Genomic DNA, 22,893 nt, shown 5'->3' on the forward strand with positions numbered 1-22,893 from the left:
GCTGTGACATGGTAGGGGGGCTGCGACAGGCTGGGGTTGGAGTGGCTGCAGACCATGTGGTAAATCTTGCGATCTCCAGAGCGTTGCCGTGGTAACCCGCAGCAACGCTCTGACAGGCGGGAGATCGTGAGACATTTAGCCTGCAGCTCACTCCCGACGGAGCTACAGACAGGAGGTTGGCTCTCTCCCGGGCAGACTGACTGGAGGGGCCTCACACCCGGTGGCATTATGGAATGAACGAGGAACCGACATGGTAGTCTGCTCTGAGGCGATATAAGGCAGCCGCGAAGCACCCACCAGCGCAAGACCTTAGGCGACCGCCTAAATAGAGAGCCGCCTCTGCATGTGTGGGTGTACCATAGTACTACTGCCACAAGTACCATTGTAGATGGTGGTTATGCTGCTTGGGTGTTCCTAGCTTCCGAATACCTGGTGTCAGTGGCAGATCCAGGGGGGATTAACTGTCGCCGGCCCTGCTGTGTGCCTTCATGGACCGGAGGGAAGATCAGAGATCTCCCACACCGGCTCGCTTGCACTGAAATGCTCCGGATCTTGCAAGAGGGAACTTTAGCGCAGTGGTGTAGCAAGGGGAGTCCTTGCTCCCTCCCATACTGCCAGTGACCCTCCTCCCACCTTCTGATTGAGACCTGGCAGTGATGCTGCTCTGCTTGCCAGGTCTCCTCCATGAGTGAGTAAGGGGAAGAGGAAAAGCCAGAAGATGGGAAATTAGGTCACTTCCTTTGCCCTCCTGTCCTGCGGAGTGAATAGGAAGAGCAGCATGACAGACACCAGGTATGCTCTTCCCTGCCAGCCCCCTCACAGATCCACTCTCTCCCTGCAGCCTGACAGTCCCCCTCACTCTCCTGTACAGATCCCCTCTTCCCCTGCACCCCGACAGTCCGCCTCTCTCCCTGCAAGCCACCCCTCTCTATACTCCATCCATCTTCTTCCCTGTACAGATCCCCTCTCGCCTGCACCCTCTACAGCCCACTGTCCAGACACCCCCTCCCTCCCTGCCAAAAAATAAAAGTATATATTTTTAAAAATGTGTATAAAAAAATGAAAGTAATTAAGCTGTGTTTCACTCCTAAGTGTTTCCTTTCACACCAATAAAAAGTTTAAATATAATGAAGCGCTTCAGTAACAATATTTTTGATTTAAGGACACAGAGGCTCATATTATGTTTTATCTCTTTCTTTATTCCTCAACAGCAAAGAAATGATATTAAGATATTCATAGGAAAAACAAAACCCTCAGAAGGCTAACGATATAACATCTTAGCCAATGAGAGACGTCCACATTCCATATACTCCCATGTGACCCTAATCCACTCATCTTTCTTTGCTGCTGCCTCAGCTGAGTACCATTGCATTTTGCTCTGTCATGCTTTTTCTGTATTTTGTAATTACTTATTTGTTAATTGCTTGTATTTTTCAATATAGTTCATTTCCCTATATTTAGAGCAGGGCCCTGTGTCTGGCCCTCTTTTTGTTTTTCTGTTTCCTTCATGGTTTCCCTCTTCGGGTAGTTTATTGCCAGTTTTTTGACCCGGCCTCGGCGACCCCGACGTTTCTGGGTCTCCCTCGACCCGCAGGGGAAACTCCTGTTTAACCCCAATGCCCTGCAAAAGGTCTGCTGAATGGTACCCCACTGACCACGTGTGCCAGTACATTGAAGCTAGGATTAGGAAACCCCTAGTTAAGGCCACAAGAAATAAGCTTAAGGCAGGGTGCCCACACCAGACAGTCCCCGATATGGCCTGTGCCACATCGGTCGTAGACCCCAAGGTCACCCAGTTCCTGGGCTAATCAGGCTGGAAAGCTAAAAAGGGGTTCGACTATTCCCTACGTCACAGCCAAGACAAAGTGCTAGACGTATCAGGACCTAGCGCCAGAATCTTCGCTATGATCGAAGATGCCTTAACCGAAGGTGCACCAGTAGATCTATTGGCCATTAGGGGCCGGATCCAGCAATCCATTTGTCTGACAGGCAACACTAACACCGCATTGGCCACTCAGAGGCGCCCATTCTCATGAAAATCGAGCCTAAGCTCATCAATCTGGCAATATCTGAGCCTGGACCACAGGCAAAAGGTCACCTATTCGGGGACAACTTTGTTAAAGAACTGGGTAACTAGGTTAATACCTTCAGGGCACTGGACAAGGCACAAATAGAGATGAAGAGACCGTTCTCTCCCAAGGTTTTTGGTAGGGCCGGCAGACATAGGGGCCGTCTGCCCGGCCGTTCCTCCCGGGGTTTCTAGTGGGGTTACCGAGGCACCGCCAAGCCTAGATTCGAGCATATGAAGACCAAGTCCTCTTTGCCTTTCTTAAGGTCAGAGGCAGATTGTGGCAGTCCCGAGGGACCAGAGGTACCTCCTTTGGCTGACTGCCTTATGGTGAGTGTTCTACCATCCCCTCTCCCTTGTATGTGATATGTAGGGGGCAGACTGTTCCATTTTTTTCAATGCTTGCCACAGACTAACCACAGATGTTTGGATCCTAAACACCATTCTAGGTTATCACATCGAGTTAATACAGCACCCAGTCCAAATCTCCGTGCCACACCAGATTTACGAGGTTCTAGACATGTGCATTTGTTTTTGTACAAATACGATTTCGTCCAAAAATTAAATTTTTTTTTATTTTCCGTATCCATTTACTAAAACGGAAACGAAAGCCATACAAACAAAACGGCAAATGCCGAATGCATTACCGTTTTGTTTCATAGACTCCGTGCTGCAGGGGAATTAACCCACCACGGAGAAATAACAGTGCGCAAGCGCGCAACAAAAAAACAAGGAGGGAGCCAGCTCCCTGCTTGTAATAAATAACCCCTAGCATTAAAACCTATCGGGGTCACTATGACCCCCATATTGATAAAAGGGAGGTTAGATCCTCCTGCATGGTGGGGACCTGGGGGGGACATTAGGCACCCCCCATGCCGCTCATGGGGAGCGCATTGTTGTCCTATCTCAACAGGAGGAAAAATTGGTCCCAAGCAGAAAAAGAGCTTCACATCAACGGCCTGGAACTCATGGCAGGGCCGTTTGCCTTAAAGAGCCTCCTCGGAGTCACGGCCAACTGCTCCATCATACTGCAAATGGACAATATATCTGCAGTCCGCTACATCAACCACCTGGGCGGCACGAGATCCAAGATACTGACAGACCTGGCAAAGGTGTTTTGGCAATACTGTCTGGATCGCAATACATTAGTACAAGCAGAATACATTCCAGGTTTGTCCAATACAGTAGCGGATTGGAATTCCTGACATCTGTGAGACACCAGTGATTGGCGCCTGGACCGCAAAATTGTCCTGCAACTACAAATGCTCTGGGGCCGATGCATATCGACCTTTATGCATCTCGATTGAACTCCCAACTCCCAGGTGTTCTTCAGTTGGAGGCTGGACCTGGACACCCTAGCAGCGGATGCCTTCCTCCAACCATGGTCGAGCAGATGGCTTTATGCATTTCCTCCTTTCTCCTTAATGGCTCGGACACTATTACACCTCACATTCTCGGACGTCTTTGGTTCTCATAACCCCATTCTGGACTGCACAACCTTGATTCCCTTTGCTCATGGAGATGTCCATAGATCTTCCCAGACTACTTCCAGACTCAACACACCCCTTACTGGACCCCGGTGGGAACCCACATCCCCTTGTGGTTCAGGTACACCTCAGGCTATTAGAGTGGCTCCTCTCCGGGGACCCTGGGTCATGCCAGACGTTCCACAACTCTTGATTTACTGGTGGGAGCTTGGGCCCCAGGAACAAGACAATCCTACGGCCATGCCTGGAACACATGGAGTTGTTGGTGCGTGGAACAGTTGGATCCCATACGTGCTCCTGTAAATTACTTGTTGCAATTCCTTACCGTCCTGTATGACCAAGGTTTGGCCTATGGTCATACTATTAATGTCTATAGATCAGCAAACTCTGCAAGTAATCGTGGACTGGACGGTTCTCCAGCTGGTGAACATCTATTGGTTTGTCGACTCCTACGGGGCATTAGAATTGCACGACCACCTCAAACTCTATACACTTCATTATGGGATGTGAATCTGGTTCTTAACCTGTTGGAAACCTGGTCACGGAATGAAAAACCCACGCTTAAACAGCTGTCTGCAAAATTGTCCATGCTCCTCTGTTTGATATCCTGCAAACGAGTCTCAGATGTCCGAGCACTGGACATTGACGCACGTTCCTTTGCTCCTTTCAATATTTCCAGACGTACCAAATCATCGATTACTTCAGTTTTCTACCCTTCGTTTCCTCACACTTTTAACCTCTGCCCAGTGGCTTGTCTCCAGGAATATGAGTTCAGGGATCCAGCGTATAACAAGTTGTTCTTGGCTATTAGACTACCTCATCAGCCCATATCTACAGTGACGCTAGCCCGCTGGGTAAAATGGATAATGTTTTCTGCTCACATAGATACATCAGTCTATGGCGCACATTCTGCTGATTGGTCTTGTGAATCAACGTTTACACAGTATTACTTTTGTCCTACAGAATATGTCTCCTCTATGGTTATTTCACAGTTTAGAACCAGCGTAATATGAGCCTCTGTGTCCTTTAATAAAATTACCAGATTTTACTATTTATATGATGTAAAGTCATGATTTTATTAAGGACACGGAGGCGAATCTTAGGCCACCCGATAAAGGTACGTCTAGTGTCTGGATTGCCTTACAAGTTGGTTATTTGTTTCCTACTTACCAGGAATATGTTTAACTTAAACATAACAAGTTATATTATTCAGTTTAGTCACTACTATGGTAACATGGGTGATATTCTATTGGAACATATTTTACCATTTTTTTCTCTCTGTTCATTCCAGCTTGAAACTTTTACGATGGCTCTCATCAGGACCGATTTCTTCCACAGTTCCAATGGATGTGTCGCCTCACAGACATCTGTTCGGTTGTCTGGTTGTGTTGCTTCAGTTATTTCGTTTTCGGTTCTTTTCGTTGACTATTGGCTTCGGCATCACCAAGAAAGAACAGTGGCTTAGGGTCACATGAGAGTATATTGAATGTGGACTGCTCTCATTGGCTAAGATGTTATATGGTTAACCCTCTGAGGGTACTTGTTTTGTTTTCCTATGAATATCTTAATATCCTTTCTTTGCTGTTGAGGAATAAAGAGATAAAGCATAATATTTGCCTCCGTGTCCCTACGTCATGTAAATAATAAAATCTGGTAATTATTAAAGGAACACTCTGCCCTAATGGGCAAAAAAAAATCATTGTTTAGTAGATATGCTCCCAATGAATTACATGCACGTGTTTTTCATGCATGTATTCATTGGGTGTATATGTTAAAAAAGATTGTAAACTGTGTAGGGCTAGAGGCATTGAGTACTTAAGAGATATGTCTGGTGCAGCCAGATAGGGGCGGCAAACTCGGAAGCAGCTCTGGACGGCAAAAGCTCTAGCTATGCCACTGCTCTAGTGGCAGGCTAGAGTTCACTCCCCACTAGCACCACAGCGATATCCCCCCTCCCTGGACTAAGGTAAAAAGGGGAGGGTGATAGAAAGTATATTTAGTTTAAAAAAATAAAAAAAAAATTGCTTTAATCTCCCCCCTCCCCCCCTCGGCACCCCTCTTACACTCCGGACCGCACCCTTCACACACTTACTACTACTGCCCCTATCCCGGCAAACCCCAGGTAAGTTGTCAAACTGTTCTTAAATGGAGGGCGCCATGGCACTTTTGGCACCATAACCAAACTACATGCGGCCCACAATTAATATTTTTGCGGCCCGGCGAGCCGCGAGTTTGCCATGCTTACTAAAGCAGAGTAGGCACCTGCTCGCCCCACATTGCAGGTGCCTACTCTGCCAAAATTACCCGGCTGGAGAGGTCCCTGGTGGCAGCAAGGGAGCTCAGTTTTCCTGCTCCTCACTCCTCCCTCGCACGCGCCCTCTGCAGTGATGCCGTGTGCTGGAATATGACGTCATTCCGGCATCACTAAACTGCGCGCGTGAGGGAGCTCCTGAGAGAAGTTCAGGGAGAGGCCCCACACCAGCTCCCAAATATAAGGAGCAATAAATAAAATGATGTGAGTGTGTGCAAGAATGTGTGTGTGTGTGTGCGTGTGTGGCTGTTAGTGTGTATTGGTCAGTGTTGTGATGGCCGCGGCTGGACAGTGGAGGACCTGGAGTTGCACGGAGGCACGCCACGTCATATTCTGATGTTACGCCAACGTACTCCACCTTCACAGGTTTTCAAGGAGTAGCACAGTGTGTGGACCGTGCCATTGGGGGCTGGACTTCTATACCAGAGGCTGTACTCCGGAGTCGCATACTAGCAGCGGCAATGTGAGTGGAGTCTGCTTGTTGGCTAATATTGTTTGGGTTTTTTTTTTAACAAGGACTGGGGTTTAGTAAATGGGGGTGCTGGGATTTAGTATAGAAGGGAGGATGCTGGAATTTAGTATAGAAGGGGGGGGCTGCGGTTTAGTAAGGGGGATGCTGGATTTTTTATACTGAACTTTTCAAAACAAACCTACGTTTATATGAAAATTTAAGTTTTTTTGTTTTTTTTGGCGGCCCACATAAACGTAAACCTTGTTTATGTGGCCAGTGCTAGCCTTTGAGTTTGACATGCTTGCACTAAAGAGAACTGTAATGGTTATTGTGCCTGGATTGTTTCTTTAAAAAACAATCTACTAGTGCCCCTTCTTAGGTTAAGCTCTCGCTCCTCTCCTGCCTAATACTGACATTCTGAGTACATAGGTGACAGGGCGCCTGGTATGCAAGGACAGAGAAAGAAAGGACATGGAGGAAGCAACCTGAGATGATTTCACCTCCCTTTCTCCGGGCAAAACAAACTAATGGGAGTGATACCTAGATGGGTGTTTGCAAAAGAGATATCTGCAGCCACCTTTTCAGAGCAATGTTAGAATTAATGGTACCTAGCAGTGCACATGCAGTTACCCACTGCCTCCTTTTCCCCCATCTTGGGGGAACCTAAATCCTAATCCTGAATGGAGTCCTGACGAGGCAGCCTTATAGAAGGGGATTTAATATGAAATACAATGGGTGGAATTTATTCTTTTAGTCTCATTAATGCTCTCCAGTTATGTACCACTAGCCTTTTCTCATGGACTTGTCCTCACTTGTAAAGGGGGGGGAGTCTTTACATTTTTTTTGTTTAAACCCCACACCACTAGGAGTGGCGCTGGATGTTGTTGTGGTGTTTCCATGTGTGCCAGAGGGATGTCCTGCCAGACCCTCTCTCTAGCTGGGCTCCCCTTCCTCATTAATAATGCTGTGCTGGTAGATGGGCCCCCCAGTATGAGCAGGCCATGTTTAGCAGGATCCATTATTGGCTGGCTTCCCGCCTGCAGTCACTGCATGCCACCCCGGGCCCTATTCACGGAGCAGCGCACTGTCACTATGTTACTACCAGTCTGTCACTAGCTAGGCGGCTCCCGCGAGACCTGGCACCCCCGCAGGCCACGCCCAGCTCGGCAACGTCATGACGTCACGGAACCGGATCCCGGAAGTGAGCTGTGAAGCGGAACAATACAGGGATTGCTACCCGGTCCGCGATCCGAACCGGGGCCGCGCGCAGTCTGCCAGCCGGTACCGTGCCCTCCCCTGACCAGTCACCATCACCACTGTCCATTGCTGGAATAGCCCCGCGGGCCGGGGTTGGGTGGGCCCGGGTCGGTGTGTGAGAGGAAGCAGCTTCCTGTCCAGCATGGAGCAGTGACAACCTGCAGCACACGGAACCAGGCGGACATAGTGCTGGCACAGCGGACCATGGGGGAGGCTTAGCCTGATCAATGGTAAGGGCAGCTGGGAGAGGCAGGGTGGAGACACTGTGCTGACAGGAGAGAGAGACAGTGACAGTGCTGACAGGAGAGAGAGACAGTGACAGTGCTGACAGGAGAGAGAGACAGTGACAGTGCTGACAGGAGAGAGAGAGACAGTGACAGTGCTGACAGGAGAGAGAGAGACAGTGACAGTGCTGACAGGAGAGAGAGAGACAGTGACAGTGCTGACAGGAGAGAGAGAGACAGTGACAGTGCTGACAGGAGAGAGAGAGACAGTGACAGTGCTGACAGGAGAGAGAGAGACAGTGACAGTGCTGACAGGAGAGAGAGAGACAGTGACAGTGCTGACAGGAGAGAGAGAGACAGTGACAGTGCTGACAGGAGAGAGAGAGAGACAATGACAGTGCTGACAGGAGAGAGAGAGAGACAGTGACAGTGCTGACAGGAGAGAGAGAGACAGTGACAGTGCTGACGAGAGAGAGAGAGACAGTGACAGTGCTGACAGGAGAGAGAGAGAGAGACAGTGACAGTGCTGACAGGAGAGAGAGAGAGAGAGAGACAGTGACAGTGCTGACAGGAGAGAGAGAGAGACAGTGACAGTGCTGACAGGAGAGAGAGAGAGAGACAGTGCTGACAGGAGAGAGACAGTGACAGTGCTGACAGGAGAGAGACAGTGACAGTGCTGACAGGAGAGAGACAGTGACAGTGCTGACAGGAGAGAGACAGTGACAGTGCTGACAGGAGAGAGAGAGAGACAGTGACAGTGCTGACAGGAGAGAGAGAGAGACAGTGACAGTGCTGACAGGAGAGAGAGAGAGACAGTGACAGTGCTGACAGGAGAGAGAGAGAGACAGTGACAGTGCTGACAGGAGAGAGAGAGAGACAGTGACAGTGCTGACAGGAGAGAGAGAGAGACAGTGACAGTGCTGACAGGAGAGAGAGAGAGACAGTGACAGTGCTGACAGGAGAGAGAGAGAGACAGTGACAGTGCTGACAGGAGAGAGAGAGAGAGAGAGACAGTGACAGTGCTGACAGGAGAGAGAGAGAGAGACAGTGACAGTGCTGACAGGAGAGAGAGAGAGAGAGACAGTGACAGTGCTGACAGGAGAGAGAGAGAGAGAGAGACAGTGACAGTGCTGACAGGAGAGAGAGAGAGAGACAGTGACAGTGCTGACAGGAGAGAGAGAGAGAGACAGTGCTGACAGGAGAGAGAGAGAGAGACAGTGACAGTGCTGACAGGAGAGAGAGAGAGACAGTGACAGTGCTGACAGGAGAGAGAGAGACAGTGACAGTGCTGACAGGAGAGAGAGAGACAGTGACAGTGCTGACAGGAGAGAGAGAGACAGTGACAGTGCTGACAGGAGAGAGAGAGACAGTGACAGTGCTGACAGGAGAGAGAGAGACAGTGACAGTGCTGACAGGAGAGAGAGAGACAGTGACAGTGCTGACAGGAGAGAGAGACAGTTAAGTGACAGTGCTGACAGGAGAGAGAGACAGTTAAGTGACAGTGCTGACAGGAGAGAGAGAGAGAGAGAGACAGTGACAGTGCTGACAGGAGAGAGAGAGACAGTGACAGTGCTGACAGGAGAGAGAGAGACAGTGACAGTGCTGACAGGAGAGAGAGACAGTGACAGTGCTGACAGGAGAGAGAGACAGTTAAGTGACAGTGCTGACAGGAGAGAGAGACAGTTAAGTGACAGTGCTGACAGGAGAGAGAGAGAGAGAGAGACAGTGACAGTGCTGACAGGAGAGAGAGAGACAGTGACAGTGCTGACAGGAGAGAGAGAGACAGTGACAGTGCTGACAGGAGAGAGAGACAGTTAAGTGACAGTGCTGACAGGAGAGAGAGAGACAGTGACAGTGCTGACAGGAGAGAGAGAGAGACAGTGACAGTGCTGACAGGAGAGAGAGAGAGAGAGACAGTGACAGTGCTGACAGGAGAGAGAGAGAGACAGTGCTGACAGGAGAGAGACAGTGACAGTGCTGACAGGAGAGAGAGACAGTGACAGTGCTGACAGGAGAGAGAGACAGTGACAGTGCTGACAGGAGAGAGAGACAGTGACAGTGCTGACAGGAGAGAGAGACAGTTAAGTGACAGTGCTGACAGGAGAGAGAGAGAGAGAGAGAGACAGTGACAGTGCTGACAGGAGAGAGAGAGACAGTGACAGTGCTGACAGGAGAGAGAGAGACAGTGACAGTGCTGACAGGAGAGAGAGACAGTTAAGTGACAGTGCTGACAGGAGAGAGAGAGACAGTGACAGTGCTGACAGGAGAGAGAGAGAGACAGTGACAGTGCTGACAGGAGAGAGAGAGAGACAGTGACAGTGCTGACAGGAGAGAGAGAGAGACAGTGACAGTGCTGACAGGAGAGAGAGAGAGACAGTGCTGACAGGAGAGAGACAGTGACAGTGCTGACAGGAGAGAGACAGTGACAGTGCTGACAGGAGAGAGAGACAGTGACAGTGCTGACAGGAGAGAGAGACAGTGACAGTGCTGACAGGAGAGAGAGACAGTGACAGTGCTGACAGGAGAGAGAGACAGTTAAGTGACAGTGCTGACAGGAGAGAGAGACAGTTAAGTGACAGTGCTGACAGGAGAGAGAGACAGTTAAGTGACAGTGCTGACAGGAGAGAGAGACAGTTAAGTGACAGTGCTGACAGGAGAGAGAGGGAGACAGTGCTGACGGGAGAGAGAGGGAGACAGTGCTGACAGGCAGGAGAGAGAGGGAGACAGTGCTGACAGGCAGGCGAGAGCATAGTGTGTGTGTGTGTGTAGGCAGGCAGGCGAGAGCAGAAGTGTGTGTGTGTAGGCAGGCAGGCGAGAGCAGAAGTGTGTGTGTGTAGGCAGGCAGGCGAGAGCAGAAGTGTGTGTGTGTGTGTAGGCAGGCAGGCGAGAGCAGAAGTGTGTGTGTGTAGGCAGGCAGGCGAGAGCAGAAGTGTGTGTGTGTAGGCAGGCAGAAGAGAGCAGGTGTGTGGGTAGGCAGGCGAGAGCAGGAGTGTGGGTAGGCAGGCGAGAGCAGGAGTGTGTGTGTGTGGGCAGGCGAGAGCAGGAGTGTGTGTGTGTAGGCAGGCGAGAGCAGGAGTGTGTGTGTGTGTGTGTGTAGGTAGGCAGAAGAGAGCAGGAGTGTGTGTAGGCAGGCAGAAGAGTGTGTAGGCAGGCAGAAGAGAGCAGGAGTGTGTGTGTGTATGTATGTAGGCAGGCGAGAGCAGGAGTGTGTGTGTGTGTGTGTGTGTGTGTGTAGGCAGGCGAGAGCAGGAGTGTGTGAGTGTGTGTGTGTGTGTGTGTAGGCAGGTGAGAGCAGGAGTGTGTGTGTGTGTGTGTGTGTGTAGGCAGACGAGAGCAGGAGTGTGTGTGTGTGTGTAGGCAGACGAGAGCAGGAGTGTGTGTGTGTGTAGGCAGACGAGAGCAGGAGTGTGTGTGTGTGTGTAGGCAGAAGAGAGCAGGAGTGTGTGTGTGTGTGTAGGCAGGCAGAAGAGAGCAGGAGTGTGTGTATAGGCAGGCAGAAGAAAGCAAGAGAGTGGAACCAGGCTCAACTGGCAACGGCTGTAGAGAGAGACTGGGCCGACTGGCAACGGCAGGAAAGAGAGAGGTTGCTGGTTTTCAGAAGAAACTTTGCCTGATTGGAACCTAAAAAGAGAGGCCGAGAGAGATTGGGCCTGTCTTGGTCTAGTGATTAAGCAAGTGAACAACTACTTTTCCTATTGATCGTAAGGGGGAAGATAATATGATAATAGAGCACACTAAGAAAAATGGTGTCTGACCTGAATATTAGTGAGTAAAAGGGTTATGCCTAGAGAGAATGAGTATTTGACAGGGCTCAGGCTAGTGACAATGACAGTGAGTGGTATTAATGGGAATGTAGTCAATGTTTCTAAATCTCTATATAGGTAAATTATGTTTCTTTTCTGTTTTTAAGGAATGTTTCGTAAATGCAGACATTTCTTTACCAGCATAAATTTTTTTTTACAATATCCTACAAAAGGGACGTTCAAAACAAGGCCTTTTCTTCTTTGTTGCACCCTTGTTCATGTTGGAATGCTGTGTTAACAGTTCTTTGTACTACATAACTTTCCAAACAGTCATAATATTGCCTCCTATTTACAGTGAATGTTGTTAAAAACCTGATCTTTTAAGTTGGCTACAAAGCCAAATATTTTGTGAGCATACCTCTTTGAAAATGGCAAAGTACAAGAAATTAAGAGGTTTGCAGAAAATTGTTACAGTATTATATATTGGTTTATACTATGGAATTCTTCTGATTCACTAAAAATAATGGTTAAATCTGTGGATTTATTTGGAGCTTGGAAACATTTGAATTAGTAACAAAATAACCTGCTTGGTGTCCAACTTAGAGTGACTGTCACTGTGTGCATAATTTGCAAAGACCCCCCAACTGTGACTTCTCTGCTCGGGGTCTGAGGGCAGGCAAAGAAGAGATATACTTACCTGAAACATCCCTTGCAGGCACTGCCATACACTTCCAGCTATTGCTGCTAGGATCTCACGTCAGCGCTTTACTATCACGTATGGTACAGCATTGAGATTTATGGAGGATCCAGTGAGACCGCTTGATCCTACATAGAAAGAGCTTAATTTCCCTACGGCTGTCACTAGTGACAACTGGAGGAAATGACAAAGCTTGATGGCGGTAGTTCCACGTAGTGTAAAGCTGTGTCAGGCATAGGAAAAAATACAGAGACAAAGTAGAACCTATTTTGTCTTGGTATATCTTTTGACTTTTTGTGAAATACTCATTTTGGATGGGGGGAGGGGGGTTGACAGTGCCACTCTGAGAGTTTATGTTCACACTACTATTACTCTTCAAAAATGGTGAAATATTGTAGGGGTTTAGCCATTGACCTTTCCATGGCTTTCCAGCATTTTTTAGTAGTGGAGGCAGTACGTGATAGTTGGCAGTTCCCAGATAAGAAGTTAAACCATTTAAAAATGAGTTGACTACTTACAATGAGGGTGGGGTGGCAGGATGTTGTAGTAGTTATGGTGGTCAGTGTTCCAGTAAATTGAATTTGTTTTATTTTCATGTCACCTACATTTTTTGTATGTTTCTAGAGTATAATTTTTAATGTGTCAATGTTGATAGTTTGCTTATAGTTTATTTTTTTTCTGAAAGTTTATGAAATAACTATTAGTCTGTCAAATTGCTTACAAGATGACATCTGTTGGAAAGGAGCAGCATTTTTGACTGTTACCCTATAAGGCACATACTGAGTGGTTTTGTCATTTAACAGTCCAGGAGATCGCTTAATTTTCCACCAAGATGTTATGGGTCTTAGATTGTTGTGTTCAAGAAAATTAATCCTCCAAATATTTGGATCATTCAGTCTGAATTTGAAAAATATTATCTGTTTCAGTATCATAACTAAGTGTAGGCTGCATTGTCTATCTTTCCTCCCTCCTTTGAATCTCATGGATTTAAGTCTTAATCCTGCAAAGGAATTATTGCAGTTTCTCTAAAACTGCAATGTTTTACATAGCAGGACTAAGGGACAGGGGCACTGCACCCAGAACACCTCAATGTGATGAAGTGGTTTGGGTGACTAGAGAGTCCCTTTTAATCCTGCAGCTGAAAACATTGCAGTTTTAGAGAAACTGCAATGTTTACATTGCAGGATTAAGACTGCCTATAGTGGCTGTCTCCCAGACAGCCACTAGAGGCGCTAATTGCAGTTTCACAGAGTTCAACTCCATGAAATGACGCTGAATGTCCTCACACTGTGCATCAATGCCTGACTATGTTGAAGGCTAAATGCGCTTGGCGTGCATTCGTATTAGGTTCCTGAGTTGCGCAGAGGAGATGGAGACGGATTCTGCATCGAGGGACCTGGAATCCAGTAAGTGTTTAAAGGTGTGTTTTTTTTTTTTTTTTTTAACTCTTTCATGGTTGCGGTGATGGTGCATGTAGGCACCATAATGTGCTCACTAGTCTCATGAGGCTATTCTGTCAGTTTGTGTGAGAGTGACTGTTGAATCAGTTTGAAGTCTATAGCTTCAAACTACCCACTTGCCGAATGCCTGTATTGTGAGCTGTCCTTTTATTATAATGAATAAAGTAGTGCATGCTTCTATTTCTCTCCCTATTGATTTAATTTTTAAAACCCTCACTTTTTTTGTGATATTACTAAAATATTGTCACAGTGGGAAAAGAGCTTTGTTCCCATGTAACTTTTGAAACTTTGATATCAAGTTCTCTGTGAGTCTTTTGTGGTGGATACAAAGCATTGATGCAATACGATATAAAATGTTAACGTTTAATCTTTATATTACATTTGCAAACATGGAAGTTGCAATAGACAATAATCCTTGTGGGTGGTAGACCACCCTTTTAAGAGTTTGAAATTACATCAAAACAATGTACTAAGACATTGTCAAAGCCAATGTTACAATGCACTGTGAGTGTTTATTAGCAGAAGAAGAGCTACATTTCAATTCAGTAGTTTATATTAAAGAAGAATGCCATACGATTTAAGGAAATGTAATTATTATTGGTATTCATATGGCGCCAGCTTATTCCGCAGCGCTTTACAATAAAAGGGGAATTACCAAATGAGACAATAACAAAATGTAACAGGAACAATAGGTAGTTGAGGACCCTCAAACGAGCTTACAGTCTAGAGGAGGTGGGGTATAAAAACACAATAGGAAGGGTATTGAGATAGTCAGCAAAAAGACATGGTGGGAAAGTAACAGAGCTGGAGGTGAGAGTGGAGTGTAACCCTATAGTAGAGAGCGAGAGGAAGGTTTGGGAGATAGAAGTTACTCGTTGAGGCCATAAGCATTCCTGAAAAGATGGGTTTTGAGGGAAAATAGTTTTGATTACATGACAATGAACCAAATAATTATTCAGTACCGTAATACTGAAGTCTAACCTGATTTCATAATTCTTAGAAATATCCTAGATATTGATATACATGTGCCTGCTCCAAACAATGCAGGGAATTCAGTTTTTCTATACGATTATCTCCTGCAGTCTACAAATGTGGCCATGTTAACTATAAATGGTATTGAGTCATGAGTGAGTGTTCTAGAAAGTGACAGCTCGTGATAAATGCTTATGTTATTTTGAGGAAGCATAAATGTGTACTTCTTGGTATTTTTGGGTGCTTCAAAGGCTACTTCTGTTGCTGGATGGTATGTAAAGTGCGAGGTAAATCTAAAGGAGTCCATTGTTATTTGCTGTTCTTGCATGATTTATTCTAGACATTTAAATGCTGGGGTCAGTTTCACCCAACTGTGCAAAAGTAGATTTATTAGCCTGACTCAGTTCTAATTATATTGCTTCTCTTCAGACATAGACTGAAAGACTCCCATATAGTGTACTTCACGTTTAATGGATAAGCTTTGAAACTGTATTAAAATTTTTTTTTCAAATTGTCTATTCGAAAATTGTTACACAACAATTTTTTTCACCATTAAAAGGTACACTAGCATTAACCCTTCCCCCTTTTATTTTACATAATGATGGAAACATCCTGTTTTATATTGTTCCATACCTTCAATTTAGTTTGATTTTATAAGACAAAATGAAATATGTTCAATAAGTATATTGCCTATATATATATATATATATATATATATATATATATATATGTGTGTGTGTGTATATATATTATATTAATTTTTCAAGCATGGTATGAACTTAAAAGCCGTTTCATTTGTGTTTGGATGAAGTTGTTTTAGAATGTTGAATGTCACATTTGCTTATGCTATAACTTAGTCATAGCAGTTTCAACTATTTCTTGATATGAAGAGTCCACAGCAGAAGATGCAAATCCTAGGAATTTCTAAAGGCAGAAACTGAACTTTTTTTCCTCTTAACCTGTTTTGCTATTCATTTTGTATTTAAATACATTATTAAAAATGCATTAAAATTGGAGTCAGCCCCAGCTTTAAGATTTTTTGTGTCCTGTTTAGCCTATATGTGAAACTTGATATTATACTTTGTGATATTTTCTGGGGGAAAAACACTTGACAAGCAGTACCAATAGTGTTATATATTTTTTTCATTCTGTGACATAGCTAAACAGAAATTTCAAGTTAGAGGAATTATTTTTCTTTGATCTAGACTAGATCCTTGTGTGTGTAATATATCCCAGAATAAAATGTTCCATTTCAAATACGGATACAAATTTACTTGGTTATTTCCATAGTATCTAACATAGAGAAAATTAAATACTTTGAAATGTATTTATTTATTTATTTATTTTTTTTTTCAATCTTATCTTAGTCTTTAAAGCTGCATGGCTGATAAATAGCTGCCCTTATTGTGTACCTGCTTTGGATTTGCTTGATGACCAAAAAAGGAATTTGAGCCAAGTGTATAATTAACAGACAACAAAAGAGAAAACCGGATTTCCTTCTGTTAACTTTTTCATGACTAGAACTGTTTTGAACCTAGAGGATGAACAATTTATACACTTTTGCTATAGCTTTGTTCAGCAGTAATTTCCCTCTTACTCTTTTAGTACACAAACCTGTATTATCAACTTTTTTTTTTTTTTTTTTTTTAATGACTGGTCACAGGTTCACCTATTAAATGGACACTAGGCAACTCATTGAAGTGCTCTGGGTGCCATGTCTCTCTTGTTTTAACCCTACAATATGTTTAAATACATTTCTGCAATGTTTACATTGCATGGTTTAAATGCCTATAGTACCTGTCATACTGACAGCCACTAGAGTCGCTTCCACAGAAATAGCAGAGTGAAACTGCTATTTCAGTCAGATGGTCTCGTGGGAAAGCGTAGGATTGGCTGAGATAATAAAGACTGATTTTTAGCCAAGGAGGTGGGGCCAGAAGTGGAGAGAGCAGTGAGTAGTGGGATAAAAGGGAAGTGTTCCTTTAACGTTTGTAGATGTATGTATACAGTAATTACCACAATTATCCTTAATACCTTAGTAATCATAATATAAGTTTGTGGCGTACTGCAAACACCAACATGATGGTTAAAAGTGGATATATATGCCTGCCTGCATGCATGCTCTCGATCTACCACACACTTCCATCCAGCACTGACACCACAATTTGCCAAACAGTAGTTGCACATGTGCAGTGTGCATCTTGGCTAGCACAATAGATTACTGTAAAAACCGGCACCAAATCGGTCTTACTTTTCAATAGTAAAGCACCCATAGATAGACTACTGTCTGCCTTACTGCTAAAGAAAAGTGAATAACTTGATTATATATCGTTACAGTGGCACTTGTCAAGGGGTAGGAAATATCAGACAGCCAGTGAATAGTCAGGTTCACTTAAGTGACTTTGACACGGGCCATATAGAAGAGCTACAGTAGCTGATTGTTGAAAAACATAACACTGACCATGAAAGAAAGGTGTCAGAACACACAGTGCATCTCCATTTGATGCGTATACTGAGACTTTTCAGAGTGCCCATGATCACTCCTGTTTACCGAAAAATGTGCCTTCAATGAGGATGTGAGCGTCAAAACGGAACCATGGAGCAATGGAAGAAAGTTGCCTGGTTTGATGAATAACATTTTATTTTATATCAAAATGATGCGTGTGCATCATTTAGCTGGGGAATTGTTGGCAGGAGGATGCATTATTAAGAAAGCAGGCTGTCATGGCAATTGTGGTCCCTGATGGCAGCTGCCCCTTTCAGCAGGATAATGCACTAACTGCAAAACATCAAGGCCACAGAGGAAGAGGCAAAATACCTCAAAGCCAGCCAGGCCTCAACTATCACGGAACAGAAGCAGCAAGCGCAAACTCATGCAGCAATGGCACAAAAGTTAGCAGATCAGGAAGATCGCAGCCGAAGCAAGAATATAAAAATCCAGGATATTCCTGATACGGTGGTCCAGACGGAGGTACTACAGTTCCCGAGACGTCTCATTCAACACCTACTACCGCACAAGCAGGCCAAAAGCCTAATAATAGATAATTTTTACAACAGACGCATCCAATCCCAGCCGCCACACCAACAGGCCTCAAGAGATCGAATTGTATAATTCGTCACGCACCTAGACCAAATTGGCAGTTATGGCGGCGGCCTGAAATTCACCTACTCTGGTCTTTGAACAAAACTCGTTTGCATTCTACTCAGACCTGTCTAGACCTACCATGCTGTGGAGACAATCGCTATGTCCTATTACAAGCACCCTGCGGGATAAAAAATATTCCTTTCTGCTGGGGAACACCATGAGCCCTTCAAGTAATAAAGGATTGCACAGTCCACAAGCTCTATTCAAGAGCAGAATGTCAGAGCTTTCTTGCCACCCTGGGTATTGCCACACAGGACGACCCGACACCTGACTGGCATCAGAGACATTCCTGGAACATTGTAAACACAATCCCCTTTGAACCACCTCAACAACGAGCCCTGTCAATTGAACCAGAACTGTCCCCACAGTACATTGCTGCTGCGAGACTCGCTCTCCATGTGAAATAATCTTGCATGATTCAAATAAGTATTATAGGTACACTTGGTTATATGTTTCTTTTGGCACCTTATAATAATTTATTATTTCCTCATTTTAACAGCACTTCACCAAGTTTTGTTGCTGTCCTCTGGGATATTCTTCCATATACCCACCCAATGACCAATGTGACTGCCAATCTGGCTATGAAACGAGCATCCTACAACCAACCGACCATAAGTCTCTTGACCCTTACACTGTCAGTTTAGTAGTGATTACTGTGCTATGTAAAGCCTCCTAAACTGCCGCTGGGCACCCCTGTCCTCTGCGGAGGGAGAACAACTAGACATACTGATCAGTAGGGCAACCACAAGTTAAGAGCGTTCTGATTTTCCCTATGCCACAAACTGAGCAGGTTATTTACCCGGAGAAGTTGTCATAGTTGTTTTTAAGTTTGTAACGCCTTTGAATTAGAATTACATTTTAGTATCAGAGTAAGGCAAAACCGCTACCATATACTCAGACACTAAGAGATTTGCACCCAAATGGGAGCAGTTGCTGAGAGGCTAGCAAGCCAGACAATCAGTATAGATATGCCTTTCCTTCAGAGCTTGATAAAGACCCTTAGGAGTTGAAACGTCGCTTTGTAGCTGCTGGCTCCAATAAATTGTCTTTTTCTTGGAATTCATTTGGAGTGCCTGGATTCATTTTCTATTTATACTACTATATTTTGTCCATTTTGGTACTGGGACATATCCAGTTAAGCACCCTGGATTCCTTGGCAAAGGGGTGGAGTGCACTTCCATCAATTTTCTACATTTATCCTTCAGAGTTTGACCAGCGATACCGAAGCACACAATCATATAAGGGCTTACACCCAGTTGAGCTACCTTACTGGTAGCATCCAGAATGGCACTGCACCTGTTAATAATTCTGCATATACCCTCCATTTTAAATCGTTCCCCACCTAAGATAGAACGGGTTATTCCCGCTGAAATTGGTACACGGTTTGAGAACTCTGATGCACAACTTAAAGGACCACTATAGGCACCCAGGCCACTTCAGCTCAATGAAGTGGTCTGGGTGCCAGGTCCCTCTAGTGTTAACCCTGCAGCTGTAAACATAGCAGTTTTAGAGAAACTGCTATGTCTCACTGAGGGTTAATCCAGCTTCTAGTGGCTGTCTCCCGGACAGCCGCTAGAGGCTCTTCCGCGATTCCGCCCAGCACTGGAGAAAGGTAAGTGGCTGAAGGGCTTTTAACACCTTCAGCCCAGCGGGAGTGGGACCCTGAAGTTGGGGGTGGGGGGGACCTAAAGACCCTATAGTGGTCATTTTAAAGGACCACTATAGTGCCAGAAAAACACTTGTTTTCCTGGCACTATAGTGCCCTGAGGGTGCCCCCACCCTCAGGGACCCCCTCCCGCCGGGCTGGATGGAGAGTAAAGGGTTAAAACTTACCTTTATTCCAGCACCGGGCGGGGAGCTCTCCTCCTCCTCTCCGCCTCCGATCCTCCCTTTCGGCTGAAGGTGCATGCGCGGCAAGAGCTGCGCGCACATTCAGCCGATCTCATAGATAAGCATTTATAATGCTTTCCTATGGACGCTTGCGTGGAAATCACAGTGAGAATCACGCAAGCGCCTCTAGCGGCTGTCAGTGAGACAGCCACTAGAGGATTTGGAGGCTGGATTAACCCTATTATAAACATAGCAGTTTCTCTGAAACTGCTATGTTTATAAAAAAAAAGGGTTAATCCTAGAGGGACCTGGCACCCAGACCACTTCATTAAGCTGAAGTGGTCTGGGTGCCTAGACTGGTCCTTTAAGGGTCTGACTCCCCTAGTGTATAGCTATAAAACACCAGTGCATTGTCCAGTTCTTATAACAATGTTTAAGCAAATGTTTTCAAATAGGCACATCCACTAATGCCCGATTTTATATCTTTTCTTTCATTGCATTGTGCTAATGTGACTGTTCTTACTTAAATTGTAAATGTGGATATGTTATGCATATTGCATGACTTTCTTCTGCTCCACAACAAAAAAAATTAAATAAAGAAACATTCCACCTATTACCCATGTAAATGCATTTTTAACTGGGGCAGCCCTCACCTCTTCTTTCTGTCTCCTTACATGGTTAGTATAGCTACACATTTTTCCTATTACATTTGGGAGTACCGGTATATGTTTGTATCACAGATATCACACACTTTTAGATTGTTGACTATTTTACCTTTTAAATTGGAATTTCTGACTAAAACAAAACCTGGAATTTGAACTTACATGTCTGTTCAGCCACAATTGACCTATTTCATGTTATAGGGACACTACAGTCATCAATACAAAGTTATCTTACAGAAGCTGTTTTACAGCTCTGTTCTCTTCCATTTAGGATTTAAATGACTTTGTTTACACAGTCCGAATCAAACGTCCTGCGTCTGACTTGCACAGCCCTCCTAAACACTTGAGAATGAGATCTATTGTTTACACTTCCTTAATTGCACAACCTGTTTAATTTAGAATTCTCATGCATTGTGAATAGCTTGCTAGACCTTACAGGAGCTGCCTGTATGTTATTATAAAGTTAAATTTAAGAGCAGATGATTAAAATTCTAGATCAAGTTTGTCTGAGAACGAAATCATTTTTATTATGCATGCTGTGAGAGTCACGGCCAGGGCTGCATGGACAAAAACAAAAGAAACTCCTAAATGGCAAAGGATTGAGTAGCGAGACTGTAGGGGCATGATCTATACATCTAAAACTGCTTTATTAAGCCAAAGTAATTTTGGTGACTATAGTGTCCCTTTAAACACTATTGTTTTATTCATACAAATCTGTATTCTTAATACTATAGTGCCCTATGGTCCCCCCATCCCTTGCGCTCCCCCAGGCATCAAAAGTCTTCTCCGACGTCTTTCAACTTGGGACGGTTGTGCATATGGTTGAACAAAAGCAAGACTTTAAATCACTTCAAAATTATTGTAAAATATTACATTTTTCTTTGTATGCGATATGAATACCCCAAGAGACTTAAATATTCAGTGTGACCTATTATTTTTTTATAAGTACTATATTTGGGTGTGCCTTGATTTTAGTCGTCTAACATAACACTGACTCTGTACTCTGGTATGCAGTATCCGGTATGTAATTTGTTTATATCAATAAATACATGGACATATTTCCTCTATCTCTGGCGACGATAGCACTTTGTAGATGTGAATTGTAGTCTGCAGTTTGTACTAATTTGAAACTGAATATTGTTTAGGTTTAGATTAATATATTACAAATCCTACGAGCAAGCAACATAAAGCATTTACAACTGTAAGTGTTGTTGCCTGCTTATTCCTGATAGACCCACAGAGCTATTCACTAAAGTGAGAATTGTCAAGGATTTCAAGGACTTTCAAAGTGATTTAAAGGAGAACTGTCACCTCATATTTTTTTTTTTTTTATGAGGTTTTCAAGTTTTGAAAGGAACAGATTGTGTTAAATAAAAAAAATATGGGGGGGCGTGGCTAGGCTGCCGATGGAGTAGGACGCAGGCAGTGAGAGCTCCTAGGCCCCAACCCGCCAAAGCACATTAAACATAGCAGTTGTCCTCGTCTATATGGGCAAACCGAAAAGGGGGGCTACCCCTGGTCCACGACAGACCACCACGAGCCAGCAATCCGGGCCGATGGATGAATTTCTCTCCACCCCACAATGCATAACCTGAGCACGAGGCCCTGACAAAATGGCGCCCACGTCCCCAGGATCGAGCAGCCGGACAAGCCCCATACAAGACTCCCCACAGAGAGACGCCTTCACTCGAATGTCCGCGGAACTGGCATCAATATCGGCAAATATGCTTACCAGACAGGACAAGAAGGAGCTAGTAGCCGAACTCCGCACGGCTATTAGGGAAGAAATAACGGCGGTTCGGAGAGACCTGGCCACACTGGAACACAGGGTGGATGACCTGGAGGTTCAACGCATGCAAGCAGACCAGCACCAACAGGCCACCGACATGGCAACCTCATGGCAGGGCAACCTCCTCCTAGAACTAAGACGCCAGGTGGAAGACCTCGAAAACCGCGGCCGGCGCAACAACATCCGCGTTAGAGGCCTGCCGGAATCTGATGGGGAATCTCCAAAGGAACTTTTAGAGGGCCTGTTCACACAACTCCTGGGGGAAGAAGCACCGTCAGACTTTTGCCTGGAAAGGGCCCATAGAGCACTCAGAGCACCGAGGAGGGACGGATTACCCAGAGACCTGATCTGCTGCCTGCAATCTTTCCAGCTAAAGGAGGCAATTATGAGAGCTGCCAGGGCTAGACGCACCATTAGATTCATGGACTCTCAAGTATCCCTGTTCCACGACCTCTCCACTCTGACCCTCGATGCCCGAAGGGCGCTACGGCCACTCACTGGCCTCCTGCAGCAGAAGCGGATCCCATACAAATGGGGATTCCCTCTCAGTCTGCAGGCAAGAATAGACAACCACTGGCTCACTGTAAGATGGCCTAATGACATTCCCCGATTCCTGCGCGCTGCGGGCCTCCCAGAGATTCCTATACCTAACTGGATACTTGACAACCCGCCAGCTAGGCCCACGGGCCCCACTGTCCCGACTGAAAACCTTGCGGAGGGGGCTCCGCCTAGCTCTTCCACACGCCGAGGTGGCCCCAATGCTTCAGAGGAGTAGAAAGTCGGGGTTCCCCCGGGCG

At 45.4% G+C, this 22,893-nt stretch overlaps 2 protein-coding genes across 3 annotated transcripts in view; both read left to right on the plus strand.

The window, feature by feature from the left end:
* Nucleotides 1–22,893, plus strand: part of TASL (TLR adaptor interacting with endolysosomal SLC15A4) — a 358,686-nt gene that overhangs the window by 26,417 nt on the left and 309,376 nt on the right. The gene's annotated exons all lie outside the window — the stretch shown is intronic.
* The window catches only part of TAB3 (TGF-beta activated kinase 1 (MAP3K7) binding protein 3), a 60,205-nt gene continuing 44,823 nt past the window's right edge, over nt 7,512–22,893 (plus strand). For both annotated transcript variants that reach the window (XM_063457896.1, XM_063457905.1), the window contains exon 1: nt 7,512–7,804. The gene's annotated coding sequence lies outside the window, so the exon portion shown is untranslated. The remainder of the gene's footprint in view (nt 7,805–22,893) is intronic.

The sequence above is a fragment of the Pelobates fuscus genome, chromosome 1, assembly GCF_036172605.1.
Source record: "Pelobates fuscus isolate aPelFus1 chromosome 1, aPelFus1.pri, whole genome shotgun sequence".
Classification (NCBI taxonomy): Eukaryota; Metazoa; Chordata; class Amphibia; order Anura; family Pelobatidae; genus Pelobates; species Pelobates fuscus.